Source organism: Kogia breviceps, chromosome 6, assembly GCF_026419965.1.
Source record: "Kogia breviceps isolate mKogBre1 chromosome 6, mKogBre1 haplotype 1, whole genome shotgun sequence".
NCBI lineage: Eukaryota > Metazoa > Chordata > Mammalia > Artiodactyla > Physeteridae > Kogia > Kogia breviceps.
In genome coordinates, this window is record NC_081315.1 from 141,874,198 (window position 1) to 141,895,259 (window position 21,062).

At 43.4% G+C, this 21,062-nt stretch overlaps 1 pseudogene; it reads right to left on the minus strand.

The window, feature by feature from the left end:
- Positions 1–13,106: 13,106 nt before the first annotated feature.
- Positions 13,107–17,427, minus strand: LOC131758231 (transcription factor Dp-2 pseudogene; annotated as a pseudogene).
- Between the last annotated feature and the right edge of the window lie 3,635 nt (positions 17,428–21,062).

Here is a 21,062-nt window from a genome sequence, read left to right on the forward strand (position 1 = left end):
GACTCTATGAGATGATCAAGGGAATGAGTGTGGGTAGGGAAAAGGGCCAACCACTAAGCCCTGGGGCACTCCAACATTACAAGTTTGGGAAGAAGAGAAGGAACCAGCAAAGGAGACGAGAGACAGCAAGCAGTGAAGTGGGAAGTAGAGTCACAAGACAATGGGAGAAATAGAGTTGAAGACAGTGAATATAGACACTTCTTCCAAGAATTATCACTTCCAAGTGGAAGAAAGAAATGGGTCGAAACTGACAAGGAAGTGAAATAAATAATGAATGTTTAAGAGGTTAAAAATAACAACACGTTAGCATGTTGAAGGGAATGAGTCAGTAGACTTAGGAGATGGGAAGAATTGCTGGAGTAATGCCCTTGAGTAGCTGAGAAGGAGTTTGACCTCTTCCACGGTAGAGTTGGCTTTGGATGGCATGAATTGTTCACCTATGATTCTCTTGTAACAGGCAGGACAGGAGAGAACACAGATACAGATACGGATGTAAATTAATGCAGTCATTGGAATTATACAAGATTCCCTCTAATTTCTTTCATTATCTCTGTAGCGTAGAAGAGCAAGGCACTGAGTCAATAGAATTTGTGATGGACTGGGTGTGGAGCATACAAAAAAAGAGAAAAGTGTGACTCCAATTTTTTGGCATGTACAATGGGAAAGATGGAGTTGCCCCATCTAGCGGAGTGCTGGAGCTGTGGCTCATACTGGCCCAGGAAAGGCAAGGGTTAAATTCCCAGAGATTCAGTGAGCTGGTGCTTAAACACAGACATTATCAAAATTAAATTACACAAAGTTGGGGGCTTCCCTGATGGCGCCGTCGTTAAAAATCCGCCTGCCAATGCAGGGGACACGGGTTCCCTGGTCCGGGAAGATCCCACATGCCGCGGAGCAACTAAGCCCGTGCGCCACAACTACTGAGCCTGTGCTCTAGAGCCCACAAGCCACAACTACTGAAGCCTGCATGCCTAGAGCCCGTGCTCCGCAACAAGAGAAGCCACTGCAGTGAGAAGCCCGTGCACCGCAACGGAGAGCAGCCCCCCGCTCACCACAACTAGAGAAAGCCCGCGCGCAGCAACGAAGATCCAACTCAGCCAAAAATAAATAAATAAAATTTAAAAAAATAAATTACACAGACTTCCAACCAAATAATTTATATTAAAAACAAAAGTACAAGACTCACACTGCTTACTGCATTTCATCTATAATAAGGTTCTTGAGGTTGTTTACATCTACGATCTCTCTATGATGTAAATATCACACAGTGGCACGCGATGTCTCTCTTCCTAACTGTGCATTTAGTGATGTCACATCGGTAGCTTGAAATCAGCCATGGTAGGAGTATTGACATCACAGAAATTGGAAAATATTAAAAAAAGAAATCAGAGCGTGATGTATTACTTTGTTGCTTGTCTAGACTTAAAGTGCTAGAGGTCATGTTAATATTGTAGTTTAAACTTACAAGTATGTGGTTGTGTCTGCCACATTGTCAAAGGACAAAAAGTTGGGGAAATATTCTTCCAGTATTCAAAACCCTTTATGTGATTCAGCAAAGAAGACACTGTGTCACTGATAAATGAGTGAAGTTCCAGCACACACCTTTGTTGTTTCGGGTACACCTCCGTCACTAAATAAAAATAATAACCATGTTGCGACTATGTTTGTTCATCATTTGCAACCATGGATACAGAGTCCGTTAAATGTCAATAAACATTCTGTCAGAATCAATTGGGTATCAGTAAAATACATAATAAATGTGTGTATATATATATATATATATATATTTTTTTTTTTTTTCAGGAAGGCAATTGCTAAACGTTTAGCAGCTCGCCGCTGCTTTTACTACAATGGAAAAGAGAGGGAGGGGCCGGTTTGTGGCGCATTCTCAGCAGCACTGCATGCCCTCTACCTGTGCCCCCTGAGGTGCACTGTAACTTCCTCTGTCTACTCATCACTCACTTTGGGGACAGCAGCAATCCAGAGAATGACAACAGAAAGAAAACAGGGACACCAAGCAGGCTCCCGGTTCCCTGATTCCCACACAATGCCCCACAGTTCCTAGTCCCCCAGAAGGTCCCCTGACTTTCCAGCACCAGTGGAGACACAAAGAAGACTCCAAGGGTGATGGTGGCTTGGAGGAAAGCCTTTGAGCCTCCTGAACTCCCCAAGCTTAGCTGTTTATGTGCCCTGACTTTCAGAGGAGAGTGCAGACTTATCTTCATGCAGGCATCCACCTGCCACTACGTTGTTTGCAAAACTAGGTGGGAAAGGGAAAGAGTGCTAGATTTAGAAGCAACAAAACTAGGTTCTGGTGCCTAATATTAGGCAAACTGCTAAATGTTAACTGGGGAGTTTGGTCTAGGTGACTTCGAAGTCCTTTATAACTAAACTGCATTTCTAATTTACTCAGATCAGTAGCCAGGTGACTGCTGACTACAACAGGCTATGGATTATACTTTAAGATTATATATATATTTTTTAAAGAACCTCTGGCACAAATTATTCCCTCAAGGAGACTTTCAATTGGTAAGGGAAAAAGCATTTCATTAACAGCAGAAAGAAAATTTGAGACAATAATATTGACCATATACTTAATTCATGGCATGGTTTTTTGAGAGTAACATACTTTTTTTTTTCTTTTTTGCGGTACGCGGGCCTCTCACTGTTGTGGCCTCTGCCGTTGCGGAGCACAGGCTCCGGACGCGCAGGCTCAGCGGCCATGGCTCACGGGCCCAGCCGCTCCGCCGCATGTGGGAATCTTCCCGGACCGGGACACGAACCCGTGTCCCCTGCATCGGCAGGCGGACTCTCAACCACTGCGCCACCAGGGAAGCCCCTTTTTTTTTTTTTTTTTTTGAGAGTCACATACTTTAGTTCAAGTATAATCAAGACATTTTCAATGATTAACTCACTATTCCTATCACAAATCTATCAAAGAACATCCCCTTATGGCAGAGACCATTAGTGCTCACAAAATATTCATGTATTCCTTTACATTTTGCAGGCTCCCTTGAAGTTAGGTTGCCAGGTGATGAGGTTCTGACCCAGGGCATGTTGGTAAAAGTAAGAGAAGCTACTCTAGGCCTGGCCTTTATAAACATCCTATAGGGTGCCACCTTCACTGTGGTAAAGCCACTGAGATTTCATGAGTTTGCCTGTTGCAGCAGACAGAGCTAATTACCCTGACTAGTGGACTCCCCATTTTCCAGAAAACTAGATTAAACCTCCTACTAATTCACAGATCTATCAAGCAACAACTTCCCTCCACATTAAACCCTGCTTGTACTCCTTTTCCCTTCCTCCCAAGACGGCAGACACTGAAAATATGGTTCTGAGTCTAATACATTTTGATTGTCAGTTTTATTTCATCATATTAAGCCATAATAAATTTATAAGTAATCCTGTGTTGTGCTTTGCAGGCATAATAAAAATAATTCTATTTCAGGTATTTCCTTTAGCGACTGCTAGTCTAAAGAATGTTGTATGCAGCATACTACTGAAATGGCTAGCTAGTAGTTCAAGTTCTCCAGTACTCATTTTTTCAACTTCTTACCTTAAAATGATTGTAGATTCATGAGAAGTCACAAAAATAGTATATACAAATAGGACGTAGAATTCCTGGAAAACTTTCCCCAGCTCCTCTAAGGCTGACATAGTGTGTAACTGTTTGACATCATCAAACCGGGAAATTTACATTGGGACAATACTATTAACCAGACAATAGAACTTAGTGAGCTTTCATTAGTGTTTACATGCTTTCCTCTGTATGTGTGTGCACGTGTATGTTTCTATACAATTTGATCTCATGTAAAATTTGTGTACCCACACCGCCACCAGGATACAGACCTGTTCCATCACCACAGAAGGACACCCTCATACTACTCCTTTATATTTGTACCCAGTCCCTCTCAATGCTCTTTCTGTCCTCCAGCCACCACTGTTCTCTGTTTCTATAGTTTTCTCATTTCGAGAATGTTATAGAAATGCAATCGTACAGTCTGTAACCTTTTGAGTTTGGTTTTTTCCCCACTGAGCGTGATGCCCTGCAGATCCATCCAAGCTGTTGTATCAATAGTTTGTTTCTTTTCGTTGCTGAGTAGTATTCCACTGTATGGCTGTACCAGTGGATGTTTAACCATTCACCCACTGAGGGACTGACTTCTGGGTTGTTTCCAGTTTGGGGCTATTTCAAATAATGCTGCTGTACACGTACAGGCTTTGTGTGAACATAGGTTTTGATTTCTCTGGTATAAATGCCAAGAGTGTAATTCCTGGGGCTTATGTTAAGTGCACATTTAGTTTTATAAGAAGTCGGACTCTTTTCCAGAGTGCCTGTATCAATTTATATTCTCACCAGTAATGTATGACTGATCCGGTTTCTCCACGTCCTTGCCAGTATTTGATGTCACTATTTTGAATTTTAGCTGTTCTGATATGTGTGTGGTGAGGACTTCCCTGGCAGCCCAGTGGTGAAGATTCTGCTCTCCCAATGCAGGGAGCCCGGGTTCTATCCCTGGTCAGAGCCACAACTAAAGATCTCGCATGCCACAACTAAGACCTGGTGCAGCCAAGTAACTAAATACATATATTTTTAAAAAAATATGTGTGGTGAGATCTCACTGTGGTTTTAATTTGCATTTCCCTAATGGCTAATGATGCTGAACAACTTTTCACGTGTGCTTCTTTTCCTTCTGTATCTTCTCTTTGGTGAAATGTCAGTCCATGTCTCTTGCCCATTTTCCAGCTGGATTGTTTGTTTCTTTACCGGTGAGCTTCGCATGTTCTTTATATATTCTAGATACAAGTTCTTTACCAGATATATGGTGTGCAAATATTTTCTCCCAGTACTCTTATTAATTTCTAAAAAAGGATTTCAAAGGAAAGCTAAAGTTCTCACAAATTCAAATGAGATTGAATAAAGATGTTGAAAAACTGGCGATACTTTAGAAGACAATGAATATAGTCATTTCCCAACTTTTTCTGAAACAAGAAGAAACTATTATTGCATTCTAGGTAGCAGATGCATGAAGGTTATTGAGACCCAGTAGGGAAAAGTTACATTTTAGCGTACCTACAGCAGATTGATTAACTTTCATTACCTCAAATTGAAGACACAAGGATAAGAACACTGAAGTGATTTACTAAGAAGTTTGTCAAGCATATGCCAATAAAATTATTTTTTAATCCAACAAGAAAACAGGTATCAATAAATAAGTCATTAGTAAGCTAAAGAGACTTATTTCCAGTGTATTGAAATTGAAAGAGAAGCTTATTTAAAGATTAAGACAGATATCAAGGAATATTGAAGAAAGATTAAAGGGTACTGTTAATGAGCTAAGTCTGTGTTTGCATCTAAATAAGAGACAAGTCTAGAAGAAAAATAAAAAACAGGAAAAAGAAAAATGTTTTATTAACAAACAGAAAACCAAACATGCAATATATTAACTAAAGAACAATTATCACTATTACTAATTTTTTTTTAACTGATAAGAAAAAGTAAGTCATTTTGATAAGGGTGAGAAATGGCTATTTGTTTACTACCTGAGAACATGAAATGACCCTATAGGGTAGTTTCAAAAATGAAACACTTTGTAATTTTCATTATAATTAATAGATTAGATTCCGTATGTATGCAGATAAAGTAGTAATATAATTACACATAATGATGAAAATGGAATTGAGTGTTATTGTTGAGACCTTGCTTCATATTCTCAAATTCTAGAGAAACACTGGGCAATAAAGATAATGATTTTTAACAGGTGTCTTCACCTTGTATTAAGGAGAGTTATAAGTATAGTTTTTAAGATTGCATTAAAACCATCTGCTAACTTATCTAAACTCGACGACTCTGAAAACTGTAAATTCTGAAAAATCCCAATTCAGATGAGAATTCTACCCTAAAACACAGTCTTACAGAATAACTCCTATCTTTAGGGGAGCCATGAACTGCAAAAACAACTAATTTCTTAACTCCACAGCCTAAACGGAAAAGGCTATTCTGTTATATTCTAATGACAGGAAGAGACAGCATGACTCTTCATGGCTGCTGCTACCTTGGGAAACAACGCTGGAAGTTCACCCAAATCCCCCACCGGGGAACTGGAGCTGACCCCCCAAAAGTTATTTGACCTGAACCCCAGGTTTTCTTATCATCCAAAACCACTCTCGGTTCTCAGCACCCCAAGTGTATCAATAGCACACTTATCCAGTTTGAAAACCTTCATCTTTCTCCACTGTAACTATCGTATCAGGGAACCACCTGTTCTGCCAGAACTTACATCTGGGAAAGGATTCGTTTTATTACTGAGGCCTGGCTACCAGGGTTTTTGAAGCTTTAACGAGCAGAAGGCTTCAAGGTCTTCTTAAGTCTCATGAGTGGTAGAAGCAGAAATGCACCCACCTGTGGAACATACTTTCATTGGAGAAAGTCATCAGAAGGGGTTCTTTAATTACACATTGTGAAGAATCGATCCATTGATCAACCTGTTTCAGGTTTCAGAAAAGTTGTTTTAGACAGGTTGACGGTGCTGTTTTGAGATGCAGATAGGACTCTGCTTCGGAGCTGCCTTTGTTTGGGTAGAAGAGAAGAGAGCCAGGCGTGGGGCCAGAGGGGATATTAGTTCAGGTTCTGTATCACTGATGCAGTGTGATGTATTTCAAATCATTCCTTGTCACTGTGGAGGATTTCTTGTTTCTACTGTGTTGTCATTGCTATTGTTGATGTTTCACTGCCTTTTATAGTAAATAGAGATCTGACATTGAAAAGATGGTCTAGGGACTTCCCTGGCGGTCCATCCGTTAAGAATTCGCCTTCCAATGCAGGGGGTGCGAGCTCGATCCCTGGTTAGGGAGGTAAGTTCCCACATGCCTTGCGGCCAGAAAACCAAAACCCAGAAAGCAGAAAAGATGGCCAGAAAAATGTACAGACTTTGTCTTCAATTCACATCGGAGGAGAGGTTGTGAAAAGGAGCTGTGCTGGGCAGTGGTTAGCTCTCACGCTGTGGGTTTTCAAAAGGCAGCAAAGCCAGAATGCACAGCTATTGGCCTGTTGGGCACTGTCCTACAAGACCTTGTGTGGTTTCCCTTGAAGGGAAAGGACATTCCCATAGCCAATCATCTAGAACCAGAAAATGGCTTGAGGTGTTCCTCTCTCTCTCTGAGCTGCATGGTAATTGGGTTTAGGCTCCAAAGCAGCTGCTCAGAGCCCTGAAAGGGGGAAAGGAGGTTATGGGGGGAGGGAGGTCCAGCCAGGGGCCAAATTAGGACTGTGAGATGTGGAAGAGCATACAAGTCTCATAGCTGTTTGTAAATTTATTCCCATGGTGTTTTCAACTATTACCCCTGAACTGTCGGTAAAATCTTACTGAATGCAGAATTTGGTGTCAACTCTGTATAGGGAATTAAGTAAAGGTCCTAACCTAATTAGGAATCATGGAATGAAAGAAAAAGCAGGGCCAGAAGAGTGAAGCCTTTGCCCCAGGCTGTAAGAGTGGACTGGAACTTCAGGAGGAGATAGAGGCCCTGTGGGGCTCTTTGACAGGAGCCTGGAGCAGAGGAGGTGTTCCACCAAGCAGATGTAAGACACAACTTCCAGAAGAAAAAATAAGGAGGTTTATGAGAGAGGCTGATACCCTAAAAATCACAGCAGTTGCAGACTCACTATCAATGACTATTTATGCTTAAATAGAAAATTCAGACTGACATTGAAACAGGAGGGAAGGGGGCAGGACACAACCTTTAAAAGAATGACATAGTCATAGGACATGACAAAAAAACTGGCTAAAACCAACTAGGTCCAAGATGGTGGAAGATTTGACTTCTAGGGGACCTGGAGCCTCATTGTAATACATTAGCATATACCAAAGGACACACCCACAGGCACCATAACAGTTCTGAGGCTAACCATAAAAGGTCAAAAAGTGGGCGGTGGCCCAAGTCCTGGAAATCCCCGCCCCCTCCTCTGAAATAGTTGGAATAAGCCTCCCACTCCTTAGCCTATGAAATTACGCAGCCCATTAAAAACTAACCCCGCCATATCTGGGGGCCTCTTGCCTTCCGAGATGGCCCACACTCTCTGTCTGTGGAGTGTGTTTTCCCCAAGACTGCCCTCACCTTTTGAGACGGACTGCATTCTGTCTATGGCACGTGTATCTCTCTAAATAAATCCACGTCTTACCTGTCACTTTGTCTCTCCCCGAATTCTTTCCGCAACAAGACATCAAGAACCTGAGCTTCATTAAGTCCTGAGACCAGGTGTGTGATTTCAGTGAAAAGACAGGGGGTTCAGGTCCCATCCTGGGTTGTGTGCTCTGAGCATGGGCTGGAAACGCCCAGTAACAACAGCACGTGTTTTGATTTAATCCCTTCCCACTTAATTCTCGGCACCATCATCACTCTGGTCCAGGTCCTCTCGGCTCGATATCCAGATTCCTGCTACAACCTTCCGACTAGAATTCAGAAACTCAGTCACTCTCTCCATGTCATGGCCCGAACAGCGCCACAGGCCTCATCGTCACAAAACACTGACTCCATCGCAGGGCTGTTGCACCCGTACGAACCGTCTGTAGCGGCACACGATTTCACGTCCTGGATCAGCAACTAGCAACGCCAGGAACCACAAGCAGAAAAACACAGACTCTAAAGAACGGGAAGGAATTAAGCAAAAAGCTGGGCTGAGTCCCTCACACGAGAAGAGAGACTAGAAGGACGGAAGCCACATATAATTGTGTATCCAACCAAGATTTACAACAAACCCACTGTGTGTGGCCCCTTCGGCCTGCACAGAAGGGGGAGAGTTGAAAGCCACAGTCCTTGCCCTCAGGTCGCCAAGACTCAGGGGTGAAATAAACAAGTTAAAGAGACATTTTACACGAAAAGGCGATGGGTTCTCCAATAAAAGGGAGCACACGATGCTGTGGAAACGTACAAGGCGTTCACATCACTTGGACCCAAGGGGGATACGGCAGAACTTTCTGGAGGTGGTTAACACCTAAGCTATTGAGATCGAGTAGGTGCTAGCCTAGGATGAAAGAAGGTGTATTCGTTTCTTACGTTTGCTGCAACAAATTACCGCGAGCTTGGTGGCACAGAGAAACGAAACGTATTCACTCACGGTTCTGAAGGCTAGAAGTCCGAAATCAGCATCCTCGCGCAGACATTGGCACAGCCACGCTTCCCCCAGGAGGCCCTCAGGAGGGCTATTCCTTGCCTCTTTTAGCTGCTGGGGGGCTGCCGGAATTCCTGGGCTTCTCTCCACCTCGCTGTAATCTCCACCTCTGTCTTCGCCACGCCTTCTCCTCTGGGTGGGGCAAATCCCCTCAGCCTCGCTGGAAAAAGGATACAGCTGACTGCAGTTAGGGCCCACGCAGGTAATCTGAGACAGTCTCCCCATGTTAAGATCCTTAACTTCATCACATGCCCAAAGATCCTTTACATTTTCTTGGTCCATAGAAGGTAACAGTCACAGATTCCGGGATCAGGAATGGATATCTTTGGAGGGTCCACTTTCAACCTGCCACATAAGGGCTCAGGGAAGGGCATTCCAGGCCGAATATGAGACACTTGCAAAGGCTCAGAAATTGTGAGAGAGCACGAAGGGCTTTGGGGAGAATAAGGAGTTTAATATGTCTCAGGTGTTGTTTGCAAGCTGGAGGGACTAAGAAATGTCTGCAATAGAAGGGCTTTACGGCCTTGTTCTCTTGCAATTTAAAGGAGCCCTTCAGAAGAGCACCTGAACAGCCCTGAGAAGATCCCTGTGTACCCCCCGAGCATTAGAAACTGCTCTGGGGCCGGAAAGACGGGAAAAGATAGACCTGAAGGAACGTGAAGGAGAAAGGGAACCATTGCAAGGCCTCGGGTTGCCGTGCACCAAGTAGCAACACAAAGCTCTTCTGCAGGGAAGCACGTGCCCACCAGGGAACTGAGTCCTTTGGGGGGGACTTGAAAACACGAGTAAACTGCTAACCTCCAGCCGCTTCTTTATCCGAGCCCCTCAGCCATTCGTCTCTGAAACACCAAGGTGGAATTTGTGGTTGGGATAAACGAGCGTAGATGAGCCTTTTCCTCTGGGAATCCTGGCTCACAAATAAGCCGGAGAAATAGCTCTCCCAGAAGCCCCTTCGTCCTGACCAGCGCACACACTCACCCAAATTTTCCATTTTTCTAGTCAATGACCAGTGACCGAAGAAGGGTCCCCCTACCAATCTCCTTTTTCCTTTAATGACTTTAGTTTCTTCAAGTGAGAAAAAAAGAGAGAGAAACGGATACTCAAAAAGAGAGTGGAGGGACAGGGAAAAATAGAGGGAGGAGAGAACACATAAGCAAGTTGGTGAGTTCACTGAGTATTTACCAAGCACCCCCTATGCACCAGGCACTGTTCTAGGTGTGCAGAAAATAGCAGGAAACAAGACACAAGGGACTGACATTGCAGAAGTTGTACAAAGACATTCTGAAGCTCCTACTCCACGCTTAGCACTGTGCTAAGCTCTGTGCATTCTCTCTTTAAACCCCAAAGAAATGGGGATGAAACAAGAGTTTGGAGGCAGAGATGGTTCTGCCCTCAAGATAAAGATAGAGGTAGAAATGGAGACGGTTTATGCCAAATTACCTGATTTCTTCCTTGCCTATAGAACCCAATTTTCTACACTTATTTGTTTCAGATTCCATTCTGGAATCAGATGGTTTTCCAGAAACTGCAGCCAAGTCAAGCAAAAGAGTTCCAAGTAAATAAAGGAAAGTTCTTAAGTTTGACCAGCATTCTGGGCCATGTTAAAGGGATGCAGACTTGGCTGGATCCTTTGGTTATTTATAGAGCGAGTGAACAGTAAAGCATGCTGCAATTGCAGATGGCCAGGCCAGATGATCTGTCACGATCCCTTCCAACTCCATTTACTTTGTGATTTTTTATTTTTGCCCTACTACCTATCACAAGGGCTAAGAAGTGAACCATTTATTAAGAGGCTGGACAAAAAGACTTGGAATGGCTTTTATATCATAAAATCAATTAAAATAATATGAAGTGGGGATAGGGGGACTGCATTTCTTATTTGAGAAAACCTCATCAGCGAGGATATCTTCCAGTGCTTGTGCTGGAGGTGATTTCCTATAACCATAACACCCGAGGCCATCAGAAGAGCCTTCTCATTTTATAGACAAGGCTACCGTGACCCAGAGAGGGGACACGGCATGCCCAGGTCTTCTGACTCCTTGTCCAAAGGTCTTTAGCCAAACCACAGTTCAAATCATTTTAATACAGACTTCCACCTCGATTAAAGAGCTTCCGTCTCATTCTGGTCCTGGTAAAAGTTAAAATATCTGATATGTTAATGTGCATGATTGGGGATTACAATATAATTTTATATATAAATTTATATAAAATTTAATGATTAAATCTATACAGACAAGTTCTCCTAATTCATAAGCCAGACTCAGAAGCTATTTAATGGGGATGGTGGTGTGCTGAATTGAGCAATTGGAACTGACATGTATACACTGAAGTGTATAAAATTGATGACTAAGAAGAACCTGCTGTATAAAAAAATAAATAAAATTAAATTTAAAAATTTTTAAAAAGGAGCTATTTAACTCTTTTACAATAAGAACATAACACGAAAGTAAATTATAGCCTCAGTGATACATTATGTTATGTCTTATTTAAATAATTTCCAAGGAGAACTAACGTAAATCTGGAGTTTGGCTCACATCTGAGGTCCCCCGGGACTGTGAAGAATGATCTGGCAATGAAATATCCCAGCTACAAACTTATATTCATCTGCATAAACATAAGGAAAATATTTTATTGGGGATATACAGGATTCATGTGGGGGTTTTGGGTTTTATTTTTTTTCCCCCTAGGCTCCTTTGTTTTTAACAGGAATATGAGATTTTTCAGTCAAGAAATATTTCTAGTGGCAGGGTGGGTGGTGGTTGTAGGATGAACTGGGAGATTGGGAGTGACATGTAGACACTACTATTTATAAAATGGATAACTAATAAGAACCTGCTGTATAAAAAATAAATACAATAAAATTCAAAAAATAAAAAAAAATTTAAACTTTAAAAAAAATTGAAGAAAGAAATATTTCTTTTTTTTCGATTTGGCAATTTTATTTATTTTTTTGAATTTTTGAATTTTATTGTATTTATTTTTTTATACAGCAGGTTCTTATTAGTTATCCATTTTATACATAGTAGTGTCTACATGTCACTCCCAATCTCCCAGTTCATCCCACCACCACCACCACTCCCGCCACTTTCCCGCTTGGTGTCCATACGTTTGTGCTCTACATCTGTGTCTCTACTTCTGCCCTGCAAACCTGTTCGTCTGTACCATTTTTCTAGGTTCCACATATATGCATTAATATACTATATTTGTTTTTCTCTTTCTGACTTACGTCACTCTGTATGACAGTCTCTAGATCCATCCATGTCTCTACAAATGACCCAATTTCATTCCTTTTTTATGGCTGAGTAATATTCCATTGTGTATATGTACCACATCTTCTTTATCCATTCGTCTGTCGATGGGCATTTAGGTTGTTTCCATGACCTAGCTATTGTAAATAGTACTGCAATGAACACTGGGGTGCACGTGTCTTAAAAAAAAAGAAAAGAAATATTTCTATGGGTGTTGAGAATAAGAGGTAAACATCAAGATGTTTTTGACCTGGATCTGCAGTGGAGAAAGCACAAGCATGCCCGTTTAGAAGTCTAGTCAATCAGTGGTTGGTTGGGTTCCATAACAGTAAACAACTGTCTCCGCTTATACATGATGGAATCAATCCAATGGCTGACTGTCTGAGATTTGAATAGATTAACTTTAGACCTTCTTCCTGCTGTTAAGCAATACAATATTCCTATCATTCTTTAAAAAATATCAATCATCTTCCAGAACTTGCCTAGTGAGATTTTTTTCTCCATCTTTCCAGTAGCCTCTGTCAAATGGCAAAACTAAAATTTAGTAATGAGGCTGATGTCCTTTATTCAAGGAAGAAAACAATCCATGGATTAGGCGGTACGCTGTCTCCCAGGCAGTGGAGCCCTCCTCCCGAGGGCTTCTGCTTTTTTTTTTTTTTTTTTTTAGCAGGACAGGTTTGCACCTGTCTTTATTCTGGGGAGGAGGAGTTCTCCTCGTCCTCGTCTTCGTCCTCGTCCTCGTCGTTGAAGGAACAGGGGGTCTCACCTCGGGACTCAGAGCAGTGGCAGGCGGCACTGCCGGGCCGGTGACTGTCTGGGGCAAGGAGCCGCCCCGTTGCTAAGGCCACTTCAGCATCCAAGCACAACCCTTGCTTTACACTTGATTGGGACAAGGTGGCACCAGTGGTCAGGTCTAAGTTTGAAACTGACTGGGTAGAGTCCAAAAGCAGTCCCTGATTTAACCACGACGGTCCTGTGGAGATATCTGTGATATAACCTTCTAAAGCCTTTGGCACCAGTGATTTAACAAGTTCGAGCGTTTGCCTGACTCCAGGCCAAAGGACATTCCCATCCGCTTCAGCACTTCTATGTCATGGTGAATCTCAAAGGTGTTGTCAAAATTAAAAAGATATTCAAACTTGTCACTGGAGATGCTGCAGTCTGTGACTGATTTTCTGCTTGTATTGGTGATTATAAACGGCAGCTGAACGGTGGAGTTCAGAGCTGGAGGGCCCTGGTTCTGCTGTTCGTTTTGCCGATTTCTCTGTACCAGGTTTTTGAAAGCGATTTGCTGCAGGAGAAGTTCCTGAAGCTGGGCCCGCTTCTGCTTTTTTGGACAAGAGTGAGTTTTACAGGGTGTTAGAAACAGCAGGGCGGAAACGGCGCATGATTGGCTAGGGTTGCATATCTGACCTTATTTAGAAAGGTCAAGGAAATATGCATAAAGTCCGGAGTTGGCTTGGCATTTAGAGATTGGCTGACTGGAAATACTGGATTTCTGGTCACACAGAGCATTTGCAGAAACGTGAACGTTCTGGTTGCTGACATGACATTCCAAGCAAGAGTGGCTCCATCTCGGGCCTAAAAATTTACTTCAACCCCTGTTATTGTGACAACCTGTAGTAGCCATGGTCCCTCTTCAATGCAAAAAGCAGTGCGGAAACTTAGGCAAATCTATTATTACCTATACAGGAAGCATCAGTCTTTATTTATGAGGATAATCAATGCCCCCAAAGCCTCTTTGTGATAGATAGCTTTAGGAGAGAAGGATGCATTATTACCATGAAAAAATAACTTTGTATTGAGTAGCTAGTCAAGAAATTAACATTTGTGGAGTAATTACAATTAGCTAAGTACTTGAATTACTTGTCTCATTCAGTCCTCACAAAAATCCTTTAAGGTGACCATCTGGCAAAACAAAAGGGGGAACAAGCCCATAATGGTTAATAGCCTAAAGCCGCAGACAGTAAAAGCTGTGGATAGAAACCCAGTTCTTTCCTTTCCCTCGGGTGTCTGCCCCTGCATCACCTGGAGATTTTTCTCATCAAATAAAGTGAAAGGAGCCTTGGAGCAAGCTTTTCAGAATATAAGAGATGACCTTCCCTTTTCAATTCAAGAAAGAAATTGTGAATGAGAGAAAGTCTGAAATTCCTTTTGTTGTAATTATGTGTTTGCTGTAGCAGTATCTACCCAAGAACCTCGAGGATTCTGTAGTCATGAATTGACAGCAGTCATGAAGGAAAATCCTTGATGACTGTTTTTGCCTCAGAGTCTGTCTGTAGCACTTGCCAAGTAAAACCTATGTCACTTGAGATCAACGGTATTGGTTGCCTGTTGTCTGGAGGGCGTAAGAGTTAAACAAATGTGTGCATGTTCTCTAAATGGATTTCGCCCAACAAGAGCTGAACCCCTAACAAGACAAGAACTTGTGATTTATGAGCGTTTCCGACCGATGGGAAGTCGGCTGACATCCACACAGGCTCTGAAATGGAGGAAACTGTACAGTATCTGCCACGGGGTTACACACGCTATTTTAAGCACTCGCGATGAGGAAGATGATCTGCACCCAAGAGAGACAAAAATCTATTCGACTCTCCGGTTGCTTTAAAAATGCCTACTTAGGGCTTCCCTGGTGGCGCAGTGGTTGAGAATCCGCCTGCCGATGCAGGAGACACGGGTTCGTGCCCTGGTCCGGGAAGATCCCACATGCCGCGGAGCACCTAAGCCCGTGAGCCATGGCCGCTAGGCCTGCGCGTCCGGAGCCTGTGCTCCGCAGCGGGAGAGGCCACAACAGTGAGAGGCCCGCGTACCGCAAAAAAAAAAAAAAAAAAAAAAAAAAAAAAAAAAAATGCCTACTTAGCCTCACCTTAAGATAAGTTATTACTGAAAAAAGTAACACTGCAACAGGGAAGAGCCAACTTTGACTCCATGTTGGATCTGTTTCTTTGACTTTAGCCTTTGCTTTTCCTTGCTTTTGTTATTATAATCATACGTAATGGCCTGCCTCGGGGAACCCTACCCACCTGTGAAGGGCTGCAAGAAAGGCGAAATTAACACATCCCTTCCCCGAGGTTGGCCATTCCATTCCGGGAGATGTTTGCCCTTTTTACTTTACTTCCCTCTCCGATTCTATAACAGAAACTGTCATCCAGACCCAGATAAGATGGTTTTTTTGGCGGGACCCTAGTCCGCCATCTTCTCGGTCTTTCCGAATAAAGTCGTATTGTAGGGCCTTAACTATACTTACACCCCTACTTCCCTATCGATACTTTTGAGCTTTGAGCTTTTTCGACTGGCAATAAGATACTGGAATGTCCCCCCTGGGCAGAAACCGTTCCGAGCAAACAACAAAGGCCTGGAAAACAGGACATGTCTGAGACATGCCCTAACCGCGAGCAAACAAGTATGGCGGGGGATAAGAATGATTAAGCCAGAGTTTAAAGGTCGCCCTAGCCAACCATAACTCATGTGACTCAACCCCCCACCACAAAAACACGAAAATGTAAAGTAGGCATCCGACAGCTAACCAATCAATCAAGGAACTAGAGCCAAGTCCCCACTCCGGTCCGGAACAAACAAACCAATGGAAAAAAACCCCTTGATATACCCACACTTTGCATAATGAAGAATGAAAGCTATAAAATGTATGTGATTCCGCTTGGGGGGGGGGGGTTCCTCTTCGGCCTCCTGCGTGAGGACCAAGGAACCCCGGTGCACCGGCTCCTAATAAACCTCTTGCGTGTTGCAGCGACTCTCGACTCTTGGCGGTTCTTGGGCGAGCTGGGATCCCTCGGAGACCGTTCAGGTCTAACAGTATTCCTTGCCTCAGCACCTCATCTCCCGATGCATTGGCCTGTCGTGGGGACTAGCGGAGGGAGCCTGGAATCGGTAACAACATCCTCTTAGAAATCATAGTGTCCACGTAAATGTATTCACGGGGCCGTTTCAGAAAAGTTTTGTAATAAATCACAACAGGACAATATTGTGTGTGCGAGAGTCCTCACGTAGGGGAGGAAAGACCTCCCTCGACTCTCCAATAGTTAATCACTGGGTCTATGAAGTACGCTGGCCATCGGCAGATTAACAGGAGAAAAAGGTATACAAATTCATTCATTTTTAATATTAAGTGCATGGGAGCATCACATGAAAAAAAAGTGAATACCGGTAAAAAAGTGCTGAGGTTGGAGAGCTTATATTCTGACTTAACAGGGGAAGGGGACTGGAGATGTAATCCCCTTGAGGGAGAGTAAATGATTCCTAGGTAAACAGGAAAGGGCCCTTAGAAGCACAGATGGGAGGCATGATAATTTGTGACAAGCTTTGTCAGTTCGTGGTAAAGAAGTCAAAGTGGTGAGACGTCTAGTCTCTCCTGTGATAAAAGTCAATCTTGGCAAGTTCATGACACTCCCGGGGAGGGAAAGGATGGCAACTTAGTCCCTTGGGGAGTATCTGTCCTCAGGCAGAGGACACCTCCGCCGGCATCTGCTATTTTTCAAGTGCCTCCAGCTCAAAATAATCCTTATGCCAAAGATTTTAGTACCCTTTACTTGTGTAACTATTTTGCTGCATTGTGCAGTGTCCAACCCTTTCCTTATAGAATTATTTTGCTGTGTTGTGCAGTGTCAAGTTGATTAAAGGTGCAAACGATGCCTCCCCAAAATAGCCGCCTCTGTATTGTTCCAGGTTACGGTGGACAAAATAAAGGAACCTGTCCAAAAATTGGGAATGCAGGAGTAAAAGAGTCAGCTCAGGTCATGGTCACAGGCAAGGTCTTGCGCTGTGGCTCCGCTGCTCTGCATCTAGTTCTTCTTCCTGACTGCTGGCCTCGATGCCCAGCAAAGGCCCCAGGGCGACAATCAGACACAGAGCTGTGGGCTCCCAGGGGCGACAATTCCCCAAAGGCCCCACCACGAGCTCCTCCAGTGCAAGAGCCCCAGGCAGAAGCTCCGGCTGGGCAACCCATGCAGGGCTCCAGGCAGACCAAGGACTCTGCCCTGATCTAACTCCCATTTCCGGACCTTCACCTCCCAAGCTCTTCTCACAGTTGCATAAGGACTTGTTCCTATACTTCATTCCTGATGCCACAGTTCACAGAACGACTCTGCTTTTCCAAACGAATTCTGACTGATCCAGTTACACGTGTTACATACAAACACATATGTACACATGCTATATATTTTATAATTATTTACTAAATTCCTTATATACAATATAGTTCTAATATATATGTTCCTGAGTCTTTTGCTACACCCTCCAGACCTAGCACAGTATCGGATACAAAATATGTGCTCAATATTGTTCAAATTCAAGATGAGTGGCAAGTTAATTTTTAGATCACTTACAAATACTCTTCTACCCCATGGAAGTCAGTGCTCAGTATTTCTTGAAAATTATGCCAAACTCCAAAGAGCTGTTAAGTTTAATTTCCAAATGTTAAACTAAATAGAATATGCCTATTGAAAGTACTATTCAGAGATGATAGGTTCCAGACCTGATCAACTGTATTGTTTTTCTGCAATATCATGTCAACTCTTACTTTTCTCTTTATTTATTTTTTTAACATCTTTATTGGAGTGTAATTGCTTTACAATGGAGTGTTAGTTTCTGCTGTGTAACAAAGTGAATCAGCTGTATATATACATATGTCCCCATATCTCCTCTCTCTTGCGTCTCCCTTCCACCCTCTCTATCCTTACTTGTGTCTTTAAAAGGAGGAAATTTGAAGCACATACTTGTGAAGAGACACCTCACCACATCTCTATTTCTGTGTTATGTATCTGGGGTTGTTATGTTGCATTCTCTGATATGCTTATCCCTTGGAAATAGCTGAGGACACTCATGGGTAGAGAAAGTCTACCCAGGGAAGGACAAGTGTCTTCAAAAAGGAAACTAAGCCGGGGGCTTCCCTGGTGGCGCAGTGGTTGGGAGTCCGCCTGCCGATGCAGGGGACATGGGTTCATGCCCCAGTCCGGGAGGATCCCATGTGCCGCGGAGCGGCTGGGCCCGTGGGCCATGGCCGGTGGGCCTGAGCGTCCGGAGCCTGTGCTCCACAACGGGAGAGGCCACAGCAGAGAGAGGCCCGCGTTCCACAAAAAAAGGAAACTAAGCCGGATGAGGCTGATGTATGGAGCCCGGAGAACGAACAAGTCTGGGGCTTCTTCTTTTCACCTGGATTCTGAGGAGAGTGGCTATCCATGTAGCCAAGGATAAGTAAGGCAGCTTCCACCACCTGGAAAAAGGCCAGGCGCTAAGAAAGTTCTGTATAATAGAACATAGGACATTGAGCACGACATGTAGTGTAATTAAGATTATCCAATTTATACCACCCTTTTTGGATGAGCCCTGAAGGAGTACCAGGAAAGGAGGGACTGTGTCTGTTTTACTCACCAATACATCTCTAAACCTAGCACAATGCCCGACACCTAGGAAGCACAAATAAATGTTTGTTAAATGATGAGTGAATGAATATTTTCTTATGGCATCACTACAGTCTTATTTAAATAGAACAGCCCTGTCTAGCTGTGCTATGGAGACAAAGAAAAAGAGGTTGAATCGACATCTGGTCCAGAGCATTAACAGGGAGTAGTAGCTGCTGCCCACACCACAACCCTGAACCAGTGAGCATAGCCAGCACGGCAGTCATGAGCAAGTACTCCAAAAAACAAAAATAAAAGGAAAGAATCCTTGGGCTTCCCTGCCTGCCGATGCAGGGGACGCGGGTTCGTGCCCCGGTCCGGGAAGATCCCACATGCGGCAGAGCGGCTGGGCCCATGAGCCATGGCCGCTGAGCCTGCGCGTCCGGAGCCTGTGCTCCACAACGGGAGAGGCCACAACAGTGAGAGGCCCGTGTACCGGAAAAAAAAAAAAAAAAAAAGGAGAGGATCCTTTAGTCCAGTCATTGCCTCCTATAAGGACATTCTCCTTCTCTGGTCAGTCTTAAAGATTCTAATTTATCTACTGGTATTGCTAAGTGAACTCCCTAAAATGGAACAGGGAGGCCATTGAGGAGACGTGACTTATGCACAACTCAGCCTGCAAGGAATCTGACCTTTCCACCACCTATTGTCCTACTCAAGATGCTTATCAGACACTTACCCTAGAGCAACTAGTGATTCCTTAAGGACAAATATTTACCAGCTTGCATCAGAGGCCATCACATTTCCTGGCAGGCAACTTTAACAACCTTGTGGCTTTTGTCTTTTTAAGCCCCTGACTCTCTCTTCCATAGAACACGCTTTGGGTTTTTTCCAAATCTTAGCCTCTTGAGTTGCAATTCTTAAGACCCCAGATAAAGCTCTTTGTTCTTTGTAGCCTCAATCCTGACTATTGTTCAACACTACTGGTAGAGAAAAGTCTTTTATTAAGAATCTACTTGGGACTTCCCTGGTGGCGCAGTGGTTAAGAATCTGCCTGCCAATGCGGTGGTGCGGTGGTGGGGCCGGGGGGCAGGGGGGTACGACACGACACGGATTTGATTCCCTGGTCTGGGAAGATCCCATGTGCCCCGGAGCAACAAAGCCCGGGCTCCACAACAAGAGAAGCCACTGCAATGAGAAGCTTACTCACCACAACGAAGAGAAAAAGTCAGTGTGAAGCAACGACGACCCAAAGCAGCCAAAAAATAATTAATTTTTTTTTTTTTTTAAAAAAGAAGAATCTACTTGATGGAGAGGGTGTGGAAAAAAGGGAACCCTCTTGCACTGTGGGAATGTAAATTGACACAGCCACTATGGAGAACAGAATGGAGGTTCCCTAAAAAACTAAAAATAGAGCTACCATACGACCCAGCAATCCCACTACTGGGCATATACCCTGAGAAGACCATAATTCAAAAAGAGTCATGTACCACAATGTTCACTGCAGCGCTATTTACAATAGTCAGGACATGGAAACAACCTAAGTGCCCATCAACAGATGAATGCATAAAGAAGATGTGGCACATATATACAATGGAATATTACTCAGCCATAAAAAGAAATGAAATTGAGTTATTTGTAGTGAGGTGGATGGACCTAGAGTGTGTCATACAGAGTGAAGTAAGTCAGAAAGAGAAAAACAAATACCGTATCCTAACACATATATATGGAATCTAAAAAAAAAACAAATGGTCATGAAGAACCTAGGGGCAGGACAGGAATAAAGACACAGATCTACTAGAGAATGGACTTGAGGACACGGGGAGGGGGAAGGGTAAGCTGGGACAAAGTGAGAGAGTGGCATGGACATATATACACTACCAAATGTAAAACAGATAGCTAGTGGGAAGCAGCCGCATAGCACAGGGAGATCAGCTCGGTGCTCTGTGATCACCTAGAGGGGTGGGACAGGGAGGGTGGGAGGGAGGGAGATGCAAGAGGGAAGAGATATGGGGATATATGTATATGTGTAACTGATTCACTTTGTTATAAAGCAGAAACTAACACACCATTGTAAAGCAATTATACTCCAATAAAGATGTTTAAAAAAAATGAATCTACTATAACAGGGTATTGAAAAATTACTTGTGTTTTGCTTTTTATCTGCTGCCGACTCATTGGAACTCAATGAAATGTATCCCTCTCCTCCCCAGGAGAATAGTCAGTCATTTAATTTTTCCTCCTAATATTTGGATTTTCCCTGACCTCAGGGGAAAGGAGGATGCCTTT